The 17,735-nt window shown below is 38.5% G+C and overlaps 1 pseudogene; it reads left to right on the top strand.

Moving 5' to 3' along the window:
• Positions 1-16,301: 16,301 nt before the first annotated feature.
• LOC119056219 (60S ribosomal protein L35a-like) lies at positions 16,302-16,728 on the top strand (annotated as a pseudogene).
• Positions 16,729-17,735: the final 1,007 nt, after the last annotated feature.

The following is a 17,735-nucleotide window of genomic DNA, read 5'->3' as shown; positions in this document are numbered from 1 at the left end:
GTACCAGAAGGGGAAGAGGAACAGCCACGAGTGGAAAACTTATTTGAACAAATAATAAAGGAGAATTTCCCCAGTCTGGCAAAGGAAATAGACTTCCAGGAAATCCAGGAAGCTCAGAGAGTACCAAAGAAGTTGGACCCAAGAAGGAACACATCAAGGCACATCATAATTATATTAGTCAAGATCAAAATGAAGGCGAGAATCCTAGAAGAAAAAGAGATAAGGGGACAGTCACCTGCAAAGGAGTTCCCATCAGACTGTCAGCGGATTTCTCAAAAAAGACCTTACAGGCAAGAAGGAGCTGGAAAGAGGTATTCAAAGTCATGAAATCCAAAGACCTACAACAAAGATTGCTCTATCCAGCAAAGCTTTCATTTAGAATGGAAGGGCAGATAAAATGCTTCTCAGATAAGACAAATTCAAGAAGTTCATCATCACCAAGCCCTTATTATATGACATGTTAAAGGGACTTACCTAAGAAAAAGAAGATAAAAAAGATGAACAGTGAAAAGACAGTAAACTTATAGTTATTAAGAACCACACCTAAAACAAAAGCAAATTAAGAGGACAGCTAGAGCAGGAGTGAACCATAGAAATGAAGATCACATGGAGGGTTAGCAACAGGGGAGTAGGAGAAGGAGAAGGGGGGAGAAGATATAGAAAATAAGTAGCATAGACAGTAGATAGAAAATAGATAGGGAGAGGGCAAGAATAGTATGGGAAATATAGAATCTAAAGAACTTGAGACACGTGGTCATAAACTAATGGGGGGGAATGGCGGGGGAGGGGGTGTGCAGGTGGAGGGGAATGAAGGGGGAAATAGAACAAGTGTAATGGCATAATTAATAAAATATATTTAAAAATTAAAAATACATAAATAAATAAATAAAATAATTTTAAAAATTTTTAATAAAAATGAAATGTAAGTGGTTTAAAAAATATATGGTACATTTTTACAAAGGAATACTACACAGCAGACAGAAAGAAGGAGCTCCTACATTTTGCAACAGCAGGGATGGGACTGGGGAGCATTAGGCTAAGTAAAATAAACCACATGGTGAGTGACAAATACCATATGATCTCACCTTTAACAAGAACCCAATCAAGCAAATGAACAAGCAAATAAAATATAACTAAAGACACTGAAATTGAGAACAGCCTTACAGTGACCAGAGGGGAGAGGGCAGGGGACTATAGGGGAAAAGGATGAAGGGTTTTCAGGAACAATTATAAAGGACACATGGACAATAACAAGGGGGTGGGAAGAGAGGAGGGTGGTGGGAAGGGGTGGAGGGAAAGGCAGAAACCTGTACTTGAACAAAAATAAAAATCTTTAAAAATAAACTCAAAAAACTGTATGTGTTTAACACATAAAACACGATGACCCAATTTAAGTATATATCATGAAATATTCACCTAAAGTAAGCCAATCAATATATCCACTAAATTAGTGCCTGTGCAATTTTCCCTTTTTCCCCCTTCTCTGTTGTACCAACAATAGACTTGGTCCCCTCAGCAAATTTCAAGTACATAATACAGTATACACATTATAGGTTTGTATGTTGTTCTTGTAGAACTCTGTGACTTTCTCATGCTTTATACATTTTAAAATGACATTACCTTTGAAATAAGTAAATAAACAAATAAATAAAACTAATAAACAAAAAATGGAAAAAAGGCTTAAACATAAGTCATGACCATAAAAGTTCTAGAGGAGAATGTAGGGAGGAAAATCTCAGATGTTCCACACAGCAGTATTTTTACTGATATGTCCTGTAGGGCAAGGGACATAAAGGAAAAAATAAACAAATGAGACATCATCAAAATAAAAATTTTCTTCATGGCTAAAGAAAACATCAGCAAAATGGAAAGGAACCAACTGTACGAAAAAATATACTTGCGAATGATACCACAGACAAGAGTTTGATCTCCAAAATACATAAAGAACTCACATGACTACACCTGAGGAAGACAAACAACTCAGTGACAAAGTGGACCAAAGAATCTGAACAGACACTTCTCCAAGAAGGACATAAAGAGGGCCCAGAGACTGAAATTGGAAACCAACCCCAAAGGAAAAAACCCAAAGCAGGCAAAATCATGGAGACTGACTGGTATGATATTAAACAACAAATGGGTCAATAATGAAATTAGAGAAGAAATCAAAACGTTTCTGGAAACAAATGAAAACAAACTCACAACAACCAAAAACGTGTGGGACACAGCGAAGGCAGTCCTGAGAGTGAAGTTTATAGCAATACAGGCCTACCTAAAGAAAATAGAAACATTTCAAACAAACAACCTAACCCTACGCCTGCAAGAACTCGAGGAACAACAAAGACAGCCCAGAGCAAGCAGAAGGGAGGAAATAACCAAGATTAGAGCAGAACTAAATGACATAGGAACTAAAAGCACAATTCTAAGGACCAATAAATCCAGGAGTTGGTTCTTTGAGAAGATAAACAAAAATAGACAAGCCTTTAAGTAGGCTCATCAAGAAAAGAAGAGAGAGGACACAAATAAACACAATCAGAAATGAAAGAGGAGAGATTACAACTGATATCACAGAAATAGAAGGGATTGTAAGAAATTACTATGAAGAACTGTATGCCAAGAAATTTGAACACCTAGGGGAAATGGATGCATTTCTAGAAAAATACAATCTTCCAAAACTCAGTGAAAAAGAAGCAGAAAATCTAAATACACCAATAACAGCAAAAGAAATGGAAGCAGTAATCGAAAAACTCCCATCACACAAAAGCCCTGGACTAGATGGTTTCACAGGAGAATTCTACAAAGCATTTAAGGAAGAGCTAACCCCTATTCTCCACAGAGTATTCCAAAAAACCAGAAGGATGGAAAACTCCCAAATTCTTTTTATGAAGCCAGCATCATCCTAATTCCAAAACCAGATAGAGACACAACAAAGAAAGAAAACTTCAGGCCAATATCACTGATGAACATACACGCTAAAATTCTCAACAAAATATTGGCAAATCACATCAAACAATATATCAAAAATATCATACACCATGACCAAGTGGGATTCATCCCAGGGATACAAGGATGGTTCAATATTCGCAAATCAGTAAATGTAATACATCACATAAACAAAAGTAAAGACAAAAACCACATGATAATATCAATAGATGCGGAAAAAGCTTTTAATAACGTACGACACCCATTTATGATAAAAACACTCAGCAAAGTGGGAATAGAGGGAGCATTCCTCAATATAATAAAGGCCATATATGAGAGACCTACAGTCAACATCATACTCAATGGGCAAAAACTAAAAACTTTTCCACTGAGATCAGGAACAAGACAAGGATGTCCACTTTCACCACTTCTATTCAATATAGTTTTGGAAGTTTTAGCCACAGCATTCAGGCAAAAAAAGGAAATAAAAGGCATCCAAATAGGAAAGAAGGAAACAAAACTGACACTGTTTGCAGATGACATGATAGTGTACATGGAAAATCCTATACATTCTACCCAAAAACTGCTCTACCTAATAAATGAATTTGGCAAAACAGCAGGATACAAAGTCATATCCAGAAACCAAAGGCATTTTTGTATACTAACAATGAAACAGCAGAAGCAGAAATCGAGAAAATAATCCCATTCGATATAGCAAAAAGAAATATAAAATACCTAAGAATAAACCTAACCAAGGACATAAAAGACCTGTATACATAAAACTACACAATACTGAAGAAAGAAATCAAGGAAGACATAAACAAATGGAAACATATACTGTGTTCACGGATTGGAAGAATTAACATCATCAAAATGTCCATACTACCCAAAGCAATTTACAGATTCAATGCAATACCTAACAAAGCACCAATGACATACTTCATAGACATAGAAAAAACACTTCAAAAATTTATATGTAACCATAAATGACCCCGAATAGCAGCTTCACTTTTGAGAAAGAAGAACAAAGCAGGAGGGATCACAATACCTGATATCAAACTGTATTACAAGGCCACTGTAATCAAAACAGCCTGGTACTGGCATAAAAACAGGCACATAGACCAATGGAACAGAACAGAGAGCCCAGAAATAAACCCAACTCTCTACAATCAATTAATATTCGACAAAGGGGGCAGTAATATGAAATGGAGTACAGATAGCCTCTTCAACAAATGGTGTTGGGAGAACTGGACAGCTACGTGCACAAAAATGAAATGAGCACAGACTTACACCATAGACCAAAATAAATTCAAGGTGGATAAAAGACTTAAATATAAGCCATGACACTATTAATGTCCTAGAGGAGAACATTGGCAAGAAAATCTCAGATATTCCACGCAGCAACATTTTTACCGATATGTCCCCTAGAGCAAGGAATATAAAGGAAAGAATAAACAAATGGGATCTCATCAAAATAAGAAGCTTTTGTGTGACTAAAGAAAACAGTTTTAAATTAAAAAGACAACCAAGTCTATGGGAAAACATATTTGCCAATGATACCTCAGACAAAGGTTTAATCTCCAAAATATACAAAGAACTTACACGACTCCACTCTAAGAAGACAACCAACCCAATTAAAAAAATGGGAAAAGGACTTGAACAGACACTTCTCCAAGGAGGACATACAGAAGATCCAGAGACACATGAAGAGATGCTCAATATCATTAGCTATCAGAGAGATGCAAATTAAAACCACAATGAGATACCACTTTACACCAGTCAGGATGGCTATCATAAACAAAGCAACAAACAACAAATGTTGGAGAGGTTGTGGAGAAAAAGGGACCTTAGTTCACTGTTGGTGGGATTGCAGGCTGGTACAACCATTATGGAAAACAGTATGGAATTTTCTCAGAAAAGTAAAAATCGACCTGCCTTTTGACCCAGCAGTTCCACTGCTAGGATTATATCCTAAGAATCCTAAAACATCAATATCAAAGAACCTATGCACCACAATGTACACAGCAGCACAATTTACAATAGCCAAGATTTGGAAGCAACCTAGGTGCCCGTCAGTAAATGAATGGATCAAAAAGTTGTGGTACATATACACAAGGGAATCCTATGCAGCAGAGAGAAAGAAGGACCTCCTACCTTTTGCAACAGCATGGATGGAACTGGAAAGCTTTATGCTGAGTGAAATAGGCCAGGTGTTGAAAGACAAATACCATATGATCTCACCTTTTGCAGGAAGCTAAACAACAAAACAAACAAGCAAGCAGAATAAAAACAAAGACACTGAAATAGAGAACAAGGGGACAGTGACCAGAGGGGCAAGGGAAGGGAATTTAAGGGGAAAAAGGGGGAAGGATTTGGAGGAACAAGTATGAAGGACACAGGGACAAGAACTAAGGGGGGTGGAAATGGGGGGGAGGTGGGGAGCACGGGTTGGGGTGGGCTGGGATGGGAGAAATAGACAGAAAACTGTACTTGAAAAATAACTAAATAATTTTTTTTTATAAAGAGGGCCCAGAAACATATAAAATGATACTCAGCATTACTATCCATCAGACAGATGCTAATTAAAACTACAATGAGATAGCACTTCACACTGGTAAGAATGGCCAACATAAACTTATCACCAATCAATAAGTACTGGTGAGGTTGTAGATAAAAAGGAACCCTAGTACACTGTTGGGGGGAATGCAGACTGGTGTAGCCACTGGGGAAAACAGTATGGTATTTCCTCAGAAAACTAAAAATGGGCCTGCTTTTTGACCTGGCAATTCTGCTGCTGGGATTATACCTTAAGTATCTTGAAACACCGACTCAAAAGAACCTATGTATTCCATTGCTCATAGCAGCACAATTTACAATAGCCAATGCTGGAAGCAAACTTACCACACACTGGTAAATGAGTGGATAAAAAACTGGTACATTTACAGGATGGAATACTACACAGCAGAATGAAAGATGGAGCTCCTACCCTTTGTAACAGCATGGAGGGATCTCGAGAGCATTATGCTAAGTGAAATAAGCCAGGTGGTAAAAGACAAATACCATATGATGTCACCTATAAGTGGAACGTAATCAACAAAACAAACAAACAAGTGAAATATAACCAGAGGCCTTGAAATTAAGAACAATCTGACAGTAACCAGAGGGGAGGTGGGAGGGGGAAATGGGGAGAAAAGAGGGAAGTGTTGTCAAGGAACATGTATAAAAGGCACATGGATAAAGCCCAAGGGGGCTAGGGTCAAGGGTGGGATGTGTAGATGGCTTATGTAGTGGTGAGAGGCGAGGGGGAAAGGGAGACAACTATATGTGAACATCAATAGAAAATAAAGTTTAAAAAAACTTAGATAATTGAAAGCTCTGAGTAGTTGTATTGTCATTAATGATGGTTTTGCAGAGATTTGCATTGAAGAGGGACTACCAGGTCTTATGGAATTTTGCTTTCCTGTACTTACTTGCTATGCAGAGGATACTCTTGATATGAGGTTGCTAACCCTGAGCTTTGAGAAGTTCTGCAAGTTGTCCAAATTTTTGGCATCTCTGAGCCACACTGGAAGGGGGGAAGTTGTCTTAGGCCACACAGTAAATACATTATGACATGTAACCACAAAAAAATCTCTTAATGTTTTAAGTAAATTTACTATTTTGTGTTGGGCCACATTCACAGCTATCCTGGGCTGCATGCATCCCATGGGCCACAGGTTGGACACCCCTGCAGGGTGAGTAAAAGATAGTGTGACCCATTCAGTCTTTCTTGATCTCTTTTAAGACAAAGGGCAAGGATTTGTCAGACTTTTTCTTGTTATATGGCCACAGTGAGAGCTATGTCTCTCAGTACTGGGACTCTGTCTGTTACCAGATTACTGACCTATATGAAGATTGATACTGTCATCCCAGGCAATGGATCATAACCACTAGATATAACAGGAAAAAAGAGGGAGGAAAGGAAGGAAGGAAGGAAGGAAGGAAGGAAGGAAGGAAGGAAGGAAGGAAGGAAGGAAGGAAGGGAGGGAGGGAGGAAGGGAGGAAGGGAGGAAGGGGGGAAGGGGGGAAGGAGGGAAGGAGGGAAGGAGGGAAGGAGGGAGGGAAGAAAAAAAAAGTCTCCCGAAATCCACCCCTCCAAACTAAATCACTTACTTGGTATTACCATCTCAGGAAACAACTTAAATTCACCCATGCAGTTGATTAAGCCAAAAACCTGGGATTCATCCTTACTTCTTTCCTGTCCTTCATGTTGTCTTCTAATGCAATTCATCTTTAATTTGCATCTGCAATCCATGTCATTTCATTATTGCAAAATTTTCATTAAAATGTGATGTGTATATAGAAAAGTACAAAAAGATCTATCAATTCTACCATGTAAAATAAAAAAAAAAACACTAAAATTAATCCACCATGCTCTAACCCAACTTAATCCTAACCACCACCTCTTAACTGGATGACTATATTAACTTCATCATTCGTTTTCTTACTTTCCCTTTTAGCCCCTTAAAGGCCATTCTCCATCAAGAAGCCTGGGAAATCTTTTCAAAATGTAAATCAGATGATACTTTCAACAAACTCACCTCCTATCACACTTTCCCTCACTTGATTCACTTGGTACCCTCCAGCCAAAGCTGTCATTATTATTTGCTTGTTTGTTTTAATTTTTCCAGTATTCAGGTGTGTGCCTGACTCAGTACCTTTTACATGCTGCCTCTCTACCTGTAATACTTCTCTGATTGTTCTCATAAGGAGGTAGCTTCTCCATAGGTAGCTGAACTATGAAGAAAGAGAAAGCTTCTTTATTACTTCACCAAAATTAGATCACCTCTCCAGACATATTATTCTTTGTAATAGAACTCCATATTACTCCCTAATACCATTTATCATGAGAGTAATTTTACAATTTTTTAAAAAGATTTTATTTATTTATCTTTAGAGGAGAAGGGAAGGAGAGAGGGAGAGAAACATCAATGTATGGTTGCCTTTTGTGCATCCCCTGCTGGGAACTGGCCTTCAGGGAAATGGCCTGCAACCCAAGCATGTGCCCTGACTGGGAATCGAACCGCGACTGTCTGGTTCACAGGCCCGCGCTCAATCCACTGAGCTACACCAGCCAGTTACAATTATTTTTAAGATAACTTCCACTACTAGGATGTTACGTCTAGAAACACTGAGACCATAACTTTTTTTATCATGATTTTATTTCCAATGCTGTGTAGTCCAATATATGACACAGAGTGGGTGTCCAAATATATGTCATGAGTGAATGAAAGAATGAACAGAATTCTTAGCTGAAGCCCCTCTTTTGCACTGACATTAATATTTCTTCACTGCAAGAAAAGCGAAGATGAGAGAGGATTTATGAAGGCTGGTATGCCTTTGAATTTGGAGGCACCAAAAAACATACCAGTAAGCCAAAAGGGAAAACCAAGTTTATTCCATTATTAATTAATGAGGCTTGGGAGGGAATAATAAAAATATAATAATGTTAATGCCAGTTTTGAATGCTGGCTAGCAGTCCCTGAATATAAGGAGAAATAGTAATAGAACACTGCCATTTAGTCTTCTTATTAGGAAGCAGCTGTTACCCCCAGAGACAACTCTAGTTGTTGATTGATTTTCCTCATACACTGTAATTATATTCAATACTACCTTAGGCAGCCTAAATGTCCTGGATATTGCCATAATGGGTAGACCTTCATTTACACAAACTCAATGTATTAACAACTGAGACTGTTGCAAAGGGTAAATTATGGAGAAACTCTTTCATATCACAGTAGCATTCTTAACAAGATTCCTTTAAATAGCCAGTTCTCTGATTCGATTTAAAATAGAATTTCATTTTTTCCCTGGGCAGGTACCTCAGTTGGTTAGAGCATTGTCCCAATACACCAAGGTTGTAGGTTTGATCCCCAGTTAGGGCCCATACAATGAATACATAAATGAGTGGAACGACAAATCTCTCTCTCTCTGATCAATAATTTTTTAAAAAATAAAGTAGAATTTTTAAAAATATGGCTTGACTGTAACCTTTTAGGGACACATTGTAATTACTCAAAGCAAAACAGTAAAGGCAGGTTTGCTTTATACCCTAGCCACAGACTGAGTTTTGAACCTAGAATACCAACTGAGCAAAGACCCTAACTCTGGCTTCACATTTATCCCTAATTTAGGCTATGACACACATTGATTTTAAATATTATTACAGCCCAGGTGCTAAGAGCAGACAGCCTTTTCACAAATATGGATCTTTGAGCTGGGGAGGGGGCTTGTGAGGAAGGGGGAACTGCAACTATGACTCGCTGCTAACCCATTCATTCCTTCTCCTGGAAAAAAACATAACTCTAAATGCACATCCTACTGCTTATGAGTCAGGAATGTCATTTGCATTTACAAAGGATGGAACATTATTTTTCTCTAACATTTCAAGTGAATAACTTTACATACATTCGCCCCACCCAATTTCCATAGAAATTTGATGCCGTGGAAGCAATCAGCTGCATGTCCCCAGAGCCTGGCAGAAACTCTTTTTTTCTTACAGGTATGTCAAGATCAATAGCTCTGAATTCCCTCCTTCCCTCCAATTATGTTCCTGGTTAAATCTGCCCTAATTTAGGGGTCCAGGAGGAGATATGGGATCTGAATTCTGATGTTATTTAGGATTTGGTACTCACATTTCTACTGAGTCTTAAAAGCTGAATCTCAGAAGTTCTGAGAAGCTTCCAAGCCATGTCCCCATTAAGAATTATTTACCTCCTACTGATACTCCCAAAGGTAAATTCATCACAAGCTATGTCAAGGGAAAGAGAGGAAAAGAGCAGGGGAGACACTTTCTCTGTTCACTCTTCAGGGTACAGTTTCCAACTATTAAGTAAATACACCTAGTAGAACAAAACTGAAAATTTGTTCCAGAATAGAAAAGACAGGGCCTTTGAATTTTATACTATATTGCACTGCTAATGCTGTGGCTCACTTCCAGTAGCATGGCTCTTTTTCCAATTGGCTATATTTCTCTCTTTTTTTCAGGTCTAATGTGTGACTCTCATAGATATGGGTAATATGACCACAATCAAAGAATGTCTTCTCCTGGGATTTGGGAATCTCAATGGGTTACAGTTTTCTTCTTTTGGAATATTTCTGAAAATTTATGTAGTGACTTTGCTGGAAAACTTTCTTACCTCCATACGATCATTTCCCTTGATCACAAATTCCAACCTCCCATGCCCTTTTTTCTGTTTAATTTCTCCTTTCTTGAAATCTGGTGCACTAACTCCATTGGCCCCAAGATGCTGAAGACTCTTCTCTCAAGTCCTGAGGTGATTCCTTTTGCAGAATGCATGGCCCAGTTTTACTTCCTGGTTCCATGGCAGTAGTTGAAAGCTTTCTGCTGGCAGACATGCCTTATGACCACTACCTTGTTATCTGCAGCCTCATCTGTTATCCACCCCTTCTGAACATCCTCCATACATGTATCCTACATGCAGGCAGGTCTTGGCTGGGTGGGTTTCTAACTTTGTGGTACTGTAACCATGACTTTCCATTTTCATTGTGGGGAGTCTATGAGTGACCTCTGTAACCTGACTTTCCATACTGAAGCTGGGCTATTCTTATCCTGACATGGAGAAAACCACCTTTCCCCAATCTCCTTTGTCACCAAGGTATCCTTCCTGTTCACTGTAGCCTCCAATATTCACATCGTTGTTGCTGCCATCAAAATTCTGTCTGCTTCAGATAAACAAGAGGCCTTTATCATTCTGCTCCCACTTCATAGTGGTTACTCTGCACCGTGGAATATTAGGAACAATATATACCATTCCCACAGCAACCCAGGCTCCTGTTCTTAATAAGATCTTCTCCCTACATGATACCATGTTCATTCTCACAGTCAACCCCATCGTGTACAGCCTGTGAAATAAGAATGTTAAAAAATCTGTAAGGAGGTCATGAGTCAGTGGTCATATGCTATGGGTACCTAATAGCCTTTTGCATCCTCAGGGGGACCCTTTTTTCATAAGATCCTGGAGTTCTGTGGAGGAGACTAGACACTAGGCTGAATACTGGAGACTTCAGACCCCTGGTACCCTCTGCTTCCAGGGGAATAGCCAGCAGAACAGCAACACTCTGTTAGGTCAATTCAGCCAAAAGCCCTTGGAATCTCTAAGTTAACCTTTGTTTGATAAAATTAAGTTTGCCAGACAAATGTGAATCTGTCAGGCTATACCATCATATATAAATGCCCTTTAGGAGAAAATAGAAAGACCAAGTTTTCATGCCATGAAAATCCCCCATCTCTATTCTCATATGTGTATGTTGTAGAAATATTTCTTGGTGCTAGATTTTTTGTTACATTATGTAAAAGTATCCATTTGCACACACACACTTACACACCTACATACACTGTACACACATAGTCACTGCACTCTTCTCATCCAAACTTAACCTCAAGTACTTCCTATATTATACTCTCTTTACTTCTCCCTAACAATGCCCTTTACTATGCCTTTCCTCCTGGTTCACACGTATTGACTTTGCCTTCTGTTGTACCTTATAGCACCTACCTCTCAACTGATCAGAACCATCACTAAAATCCTAAAGCAGCTAGCTGTTGACTATTTCATTTACTTGAACAGTTATTTAATCAAGCCCCTTGAAAACTAGAATAACATTATCCTATTATTTTAATGTCCTTCAGCATGGTGTTGTGCACAGAGCAGATACAACACAATTATCTGTTTGTTGAATGAATCATTGACTAATCAAAACAATGGATCTTTGGTGGATGAAGAGAGTGAAATAAATCACTTTTTCTGCTTATACTGGCTCTCCTCTCCAGCTTCTTCTTCATGGTTATAGATACCCCAACTCCCTCCACAGGCAACTCTGATTAAGCTTCCCAATCTTGCTTCTTGACATGCTCCCTCATCTACCTTTCCAACAATGGCCAGATATATCTTTCTAAAATCCAAACATTATCCTACCTTTTCCCTATTTATCACTCTCCATTTTTCCCCAGTGGCCACCTCTTTAGCTCAACCCTCACTAGTCTCCCTCCACATATTTGTGCCCCAGGCACACTTCTCAAATAGACTTGGAAGCTCCTTAATAGAAACACCATATGCTGACTTTGTCTTTCCCATAGCAGCTAGATACAGATTAGCCCAAAAAATGTGGTTGTTCAAATAAGACGCCTTCAGTTGAACTGTAACACAACCCCCACCTTATTTTCCTCTTTGTTTCCATTTATTGGCTCTGGCTTATGAAGCACTTTGACTTGAGGAAAAGATATTATTGGTTGGCTGGCAATGATGTGTGTGTAACCTCATTTGACCTGCCCACTCTCAAGGTGGGTACCACCTGGAGCACAGATAGAATCGCTCCAAAAAAAACCCCACCTACAATATGAGTCAAAGAATTCCAAGCAGTTTGGGAAACACTTTCCCAGCTGGTCCTTCCTACTCCCTTACCAACCACCCACAGAGCTCCTTCCTTTATAGGGTCTAATTGTCTCTAATCTAGTTTTTAACTTCTTGTAATTACCTCAATTAGGAAATAGAGACTGCAAAACACACATCTTGTAGTTGAGACCTGGATCCAGAGTAGAAGTGTAATTACTTTTCAGCTTCTCAGGATTTCTGCCTTTCCATCTGTGCAGGTGCAAAGTGGAAATGCCTCATCTACCCCATCTATACATGTCTTTTTTATTTTCTTGAATCCAGATTTCTGAGATAGGGTGAGTTTTTTAGTGTGTTATCTATTAGGAAATTTAAAAAGCATCTACCAGTCTAAGATCACCTAACTTAGAAACCTACAATGGCTTCCCATTGCCCTTAGAATAAAGTCTAAATGCCCCATGGAAATGACCAACATTTCTGTCACAACATCCAAAAACATGTAGCCCATCTAGAGCCCATTTATGGCCAAAAAAGATAAAACTCTTACCTCAATCTGCAGTCTCATCTTTTGTTGCTATTGTGCTCTCTGAACTCCTTTTCTTCCCAGATTTTTTTTCATTTCTCCAGGTTGTCTTTATTTATTTTTTATTTCTTTATTTAATTGTTGTTCAAGTACACTTTTCTTTTACTCCCATCCCAGCCCAACCCTCTGTGCTCCCCACCTCCCTCCCATTTCTTTGAGCTCTTCAAACTTTCTTGCCTCTTCAGAACTTTTATACACACTACTGTTTCTCCTCTTTATCACTTCACTTTTCACCTGGCTCATTCTTTGGGTCCCTGTCAGTCTCTTTATGATATGCTTTTAAAGCATTCTGACTGTTCCCCCTTTTTATTATAAATTTCTCAAAACTGCAATTGGATAATCTGAAATAAACACACATACACACACAGAGGTGGGCAAAAGTAGGTTTACAGTTGTCATACAAATAATATAATAATTAATAAATAATAATACAAGAATAGACTGTTTCATGCACTCACAACTATAAACCTACTTTTGCTACCTCCTGTATTCTCTATCTGGACTATATACTTCACAAAGGCAGAATCCATGCCTGTTTTATTTTAACACTACATCTCCCGTACTCACCAGAGTGCTCAACACAGAATAATTGTACAATAAATACTTGTTAATAAAAGAACAAAAGAGAGTCATCTAAAGTCATTTCATTTACTTGATAAGTAATTATGTTGCTCTCACTCACAATATGTTTATTTAATCTTCTTTTGGCCCAATTAGTTTCACTCTGTTCCCCAAAGCACTGTGTACCTTTGTATTCCCCAGCAATCATCTCACAAGTACATGTAATTTGTGTGAGGGAATTTAAGGAGGGTATATGTCTCAGAAAAACCTATTCCCACTGGTAAGAAACAATTCAAAATGCACATCCTGATCACAGTAGTAGTTCAGTTTCCCTGCTGAGCACAAAAGGCTACACTTTTTTATTATCATTCTTTGCTTGATATACTGCTTCTGAATTGTGAATAGCTTTTCTATATTTAGTGAAACATTGTTAATGATTGAACAGAGTAATTAATAGCAAATCAGATTAAATTTTTATATTTATGTATAAGCTAAAGAGAAATTATCCCCATTAACCTGATCAGTACAACTGACATACTAGATTAGAAGAGCTTCAGCTTCAATTTATACTTTAAGCCCTACTTCTTTGACCAGATGGGTTGCTAGTACCTCAGTAGTTGCTCAGAAAAGAGGAGGAGGAAAACTGGGATAAACCATGGGCAAGAAGTAAAATGGGCATCAGGCTTGTCCTAAATTAAACTTAACAATAGTGTCTGTTTCAACATCAGGAACCTGTACACATCAGCATTTCTATACAAAGGGGGCAGGCTGCATGGCCCTCGGGAAAGTAAGACACTAATTGTGAAAGATTATAGTTGTGTTCCAGAGTAGTATATCTTGAAGTATGATATGCTCTGAAGTAGTACTCCAGAGAAAAGACTTACAAAAAGAATTAGTACCTTGGGAAGAAAGGCTGCCAAGGGTTAAGTATCAGGAACCCAGCCAAATGGACTGGATTTGAAGTTGGATTCAGAAGTTAATTATTGTAAAAAGCAAGAATAAAGTCAAATGATATTCAGGGCATTTCTGGTAAGGGGAGGCAATATTTCCAAAGTTTAACACATTTTCTGTTTCTTTTTCTTTTTTTTAATTTTAATTGTTATTCAAGTACAGTTTTCTGCCTTTTACTCCCATCCCAACCCACTCCCAGTCCTCCCCACCTCCCTCTAGTTTCCACCCCCTCCTTTGTTATTGTCCTTGTGTCCTTTATACTTGTTCCTGCAAACCCCTACCTCTTTCCACTGAAATCCCTCCCCTCTCCTCTCTGGTCACTGTCATCCTGCTCTCTATTTCAATGTCTTGGCTATATTTTGCTTGCTTGTTTGTTTTCTTGTTTATGTTCCTGTTAAAGGTGAGCTCATATGGTATTTGTCTTTCAATGCCTGGCTTATTTCACTTAGCATAATGCTTTTCAGTTCCATCTATGCTGTTGCAAAGGGTAGGAGCTCCTTCTTTCTTTCTGCTGCAGAAAATTCCATTGTGTAAATGTACCACTGATTTTTGATCCATTCATTTATTAATGAGCACTTAGGTTGTTTCCAGGACTTGACTATTGTAAAGTGTGCTGCTATGAACATTGGAGTACATAGGTTCTTTTGGATTGGTGTTTCAGGGTTCTTAGGGTATAATCCTAGCAGTGGAATTGATGGATCAAAAGCCAAACCCATTTTTAGTTTTCTTAGAAAATTCCGTACTGTTTTCCATAGTGGTTGCACCAGTCTGCAATTCCACCAACAGTGAAGTAGGGTTGCCTTTTTTCCACAACCTCTCCAAAATTGTTTGTTTGTTTCTTTGCTTATGATGGCAATTCTGACCAGTGTGAGGTGGTATTTCCTTGTGGTTTTAATTTGCATCTCTCTGATAGCTAGTGATATTGAGCATCTTTTCATGTATCTCTGGACCCTTTGTATGTCCACCTTGGAGAAGTGTCTGTTCAAGTTTTTTTTTTTTTCATGTTTCAAGTTTTTTTTTAATGGAAAACTTTAATGCTACACAAAGGTGGAGGGAATGGTACATAGAACTTCCAGTACTCCCCTCATCCCACCACCAAATTCATTAACATTTTGCCCTTCTCCCTTGTTTACTGCCCCTTCTCAGAGTTCTGGAGGCCATGTTTGATGGAGGATTTCACATTCCATTGCAAGCTTGTTTCACCTTCAAATGCAACCTCATGTATCTCCAGCTGATGATGTTTCATTTGTATCTAACAGAAATGACTGCATGCCTGATTTAATGATTTCATTAGAACATAGATAATGTTAAAATAAAAATGAAGGTACACTCCCCCTTTCCATTCCAGCACTGAAAAAAACACCTGCAAACATTCCCTGAGGCATGAAGAGGGGAACTGAAAGAAGGGGAAATCTATTTTTATTCTAATAGTCATAATTCCCAGGGAGTGGGGGGAAGAGATTTAATGAGAAAAGTGAATTGAGTCCAGAGTATCACTAATATGTCATATTAAATGTGAAAGAAGTTAATTGCTTATTATTATAAAATTATTTTTAAAGTTTTTACCCCCAAATTGTAATTTTCCCCATGATGTTTCAACTAGATTCTTGTGTATCTACTGCACATCAAAAGGCAAGTTTTTTTTTTCAAGTTTTTTGCTCATTTTTTAATTGGGTTGCTTGTCTTCCTAAAGTGCAGTTGTGTGAGTTATTTATATATTTTGGAGATTAAACCCTTGCCTGAGGTATCATTGACAAATATATTTTCCCATATAGTTGGTTCTCTTTTTACTTTAATACTGTTTTATTTAGCTATGCAGAAGCTTTTAATTTTGATGAGATCCCATTTGTTTTTGGTTTTTTTTTAAGATTTTTAAAAAATTTTTACTTAGGTCTCGCTTTTCTTTTTCGCCATCTTGAACCCTGTAGTGACTGCTGGGAACAGAACTTCTGCAACAACAAATATGTCTGGAAGGCTGTGGTCCAAGGCCATTTTTGCTGGCTATAAACGGGGTCTCCGGAACCAGAGGGAGCACACAGCTCTTCTTAAAATCGAAGGTGTTTATGCTCGAGATGAAACTGAATTCTATCTAGGAAAGAGATGTGCTTATGTGTATAAAGCAAAGAACAAAGCAGTGACTCCTGGTGGTAAACCAAACAAAACCAGAGTCATCTGGGGAAAGGTAACTGGTGCTCATGGAAACAGTGGCATGGTTCATGCTAAATTCTGAAGCAACCTTCCTGCTAAGGCCATTGGACACAGAATCCGTATAATGCTGTACCCCTCCAGGATTTAAACTTACTGATAAATAATAACCCTGACTGTGTGACTCAGTTGAGGGCCCTCTTGCAAAGCAAAGGATTCCAGGTTGGGGACCATGGTTGGGTTGCAGGTTCAGTCCCTGATCAAGATGCAAAGGGGAGCCAAAAAGTGAATGCTTCACTCACACATCTATGGTTCTCATCTTTTTCTCCCTCTCCCCTCTCAAATAAGTAAATAAAATCTATTTTAAAGAGTAAATAAAAAATTTAATTTAGTTATTTCTCAAGCACAGTTTTCTGTCTATTTCTCCCATCCCATCCCACCCCACCCCATGCTTCCCACATCCCTCCCATTTTCACCCCCCTTAGTTCTTGTCCCTGTGTCCTTCATACTTGTTCCTCCAAATCCTTCCCCCTTTTTCCCCTTAAATTCCCTTCCCTTGCCCCTCTGGTCACTGTCCCCTTGCTCTCTATTTCAGTGTCTGTTTTTATTCTGCTTGCTTGTTTGTTTTGTTGTTTAGCTTCCTATTAAAGGTGAGATCATATGGTATTTGTCTTTCAACACCTGGCCTATTTCACTCAGCATAATGCTTTCCAGTTCCATCCATGTTGCTGCAAAGGGTAGTAGCTCCTTCTTTCTCTCTGCTGCATAGGATTCCCTTGTGTATATGTACCACAACTTTTTGATCCATTCATTTACTGACGGGCACCTAGGTTGCTTCCAACTCTTGGCTATTGTAAATTGTGCTGCTGTGAACATTGTGGTGCACAGGTTCTTTGATATTGATGTTTTAGGATTCTTAGGATATAATCCTAGCAGTGGAACTGCTGGGTCAAAAGGCAGGTCGATTTTTATTTTTCTGAGAAAATTCCATACTGTTTTCCATAATGGTTGTACCAGTCTACAATCCCACCAACAGTGAACTAAGGTCCCTTTTCCCCACACCCTCTCCAACATTTGTTGTTTGTTGCTTTGTTTATGATAGCCATCCTGACTGGTGTAAAGTGGTATCTCATTGTGGTTTTAATTTGCATCTCTCTGATAGCTAACAATATTGAACATCTCTT

This window comes from Artibeus jamaicensis, unplaced genomic scaffold (genome assembly GCF_021234435.1).
Source record: "Artibeus jamaicensis isolate MK-2021 breed Jamaican fruit bat unplaced genomic scaffold, CSHL_Jam_final contig_240, whole genome shotgun sequence".
Taxonomy (NCBI): Eukaryota; Metazoa; Chordata; class Mammalia; order Chiroptera; family Phyllostomidae; genus Artibeus; species Artibeus jamaicensis.
The sequence above is the reverse complement of the archived record's forward strand: the minus strand, read 5'-3'. Positions and strand labels throughout refer to the sequence as shown.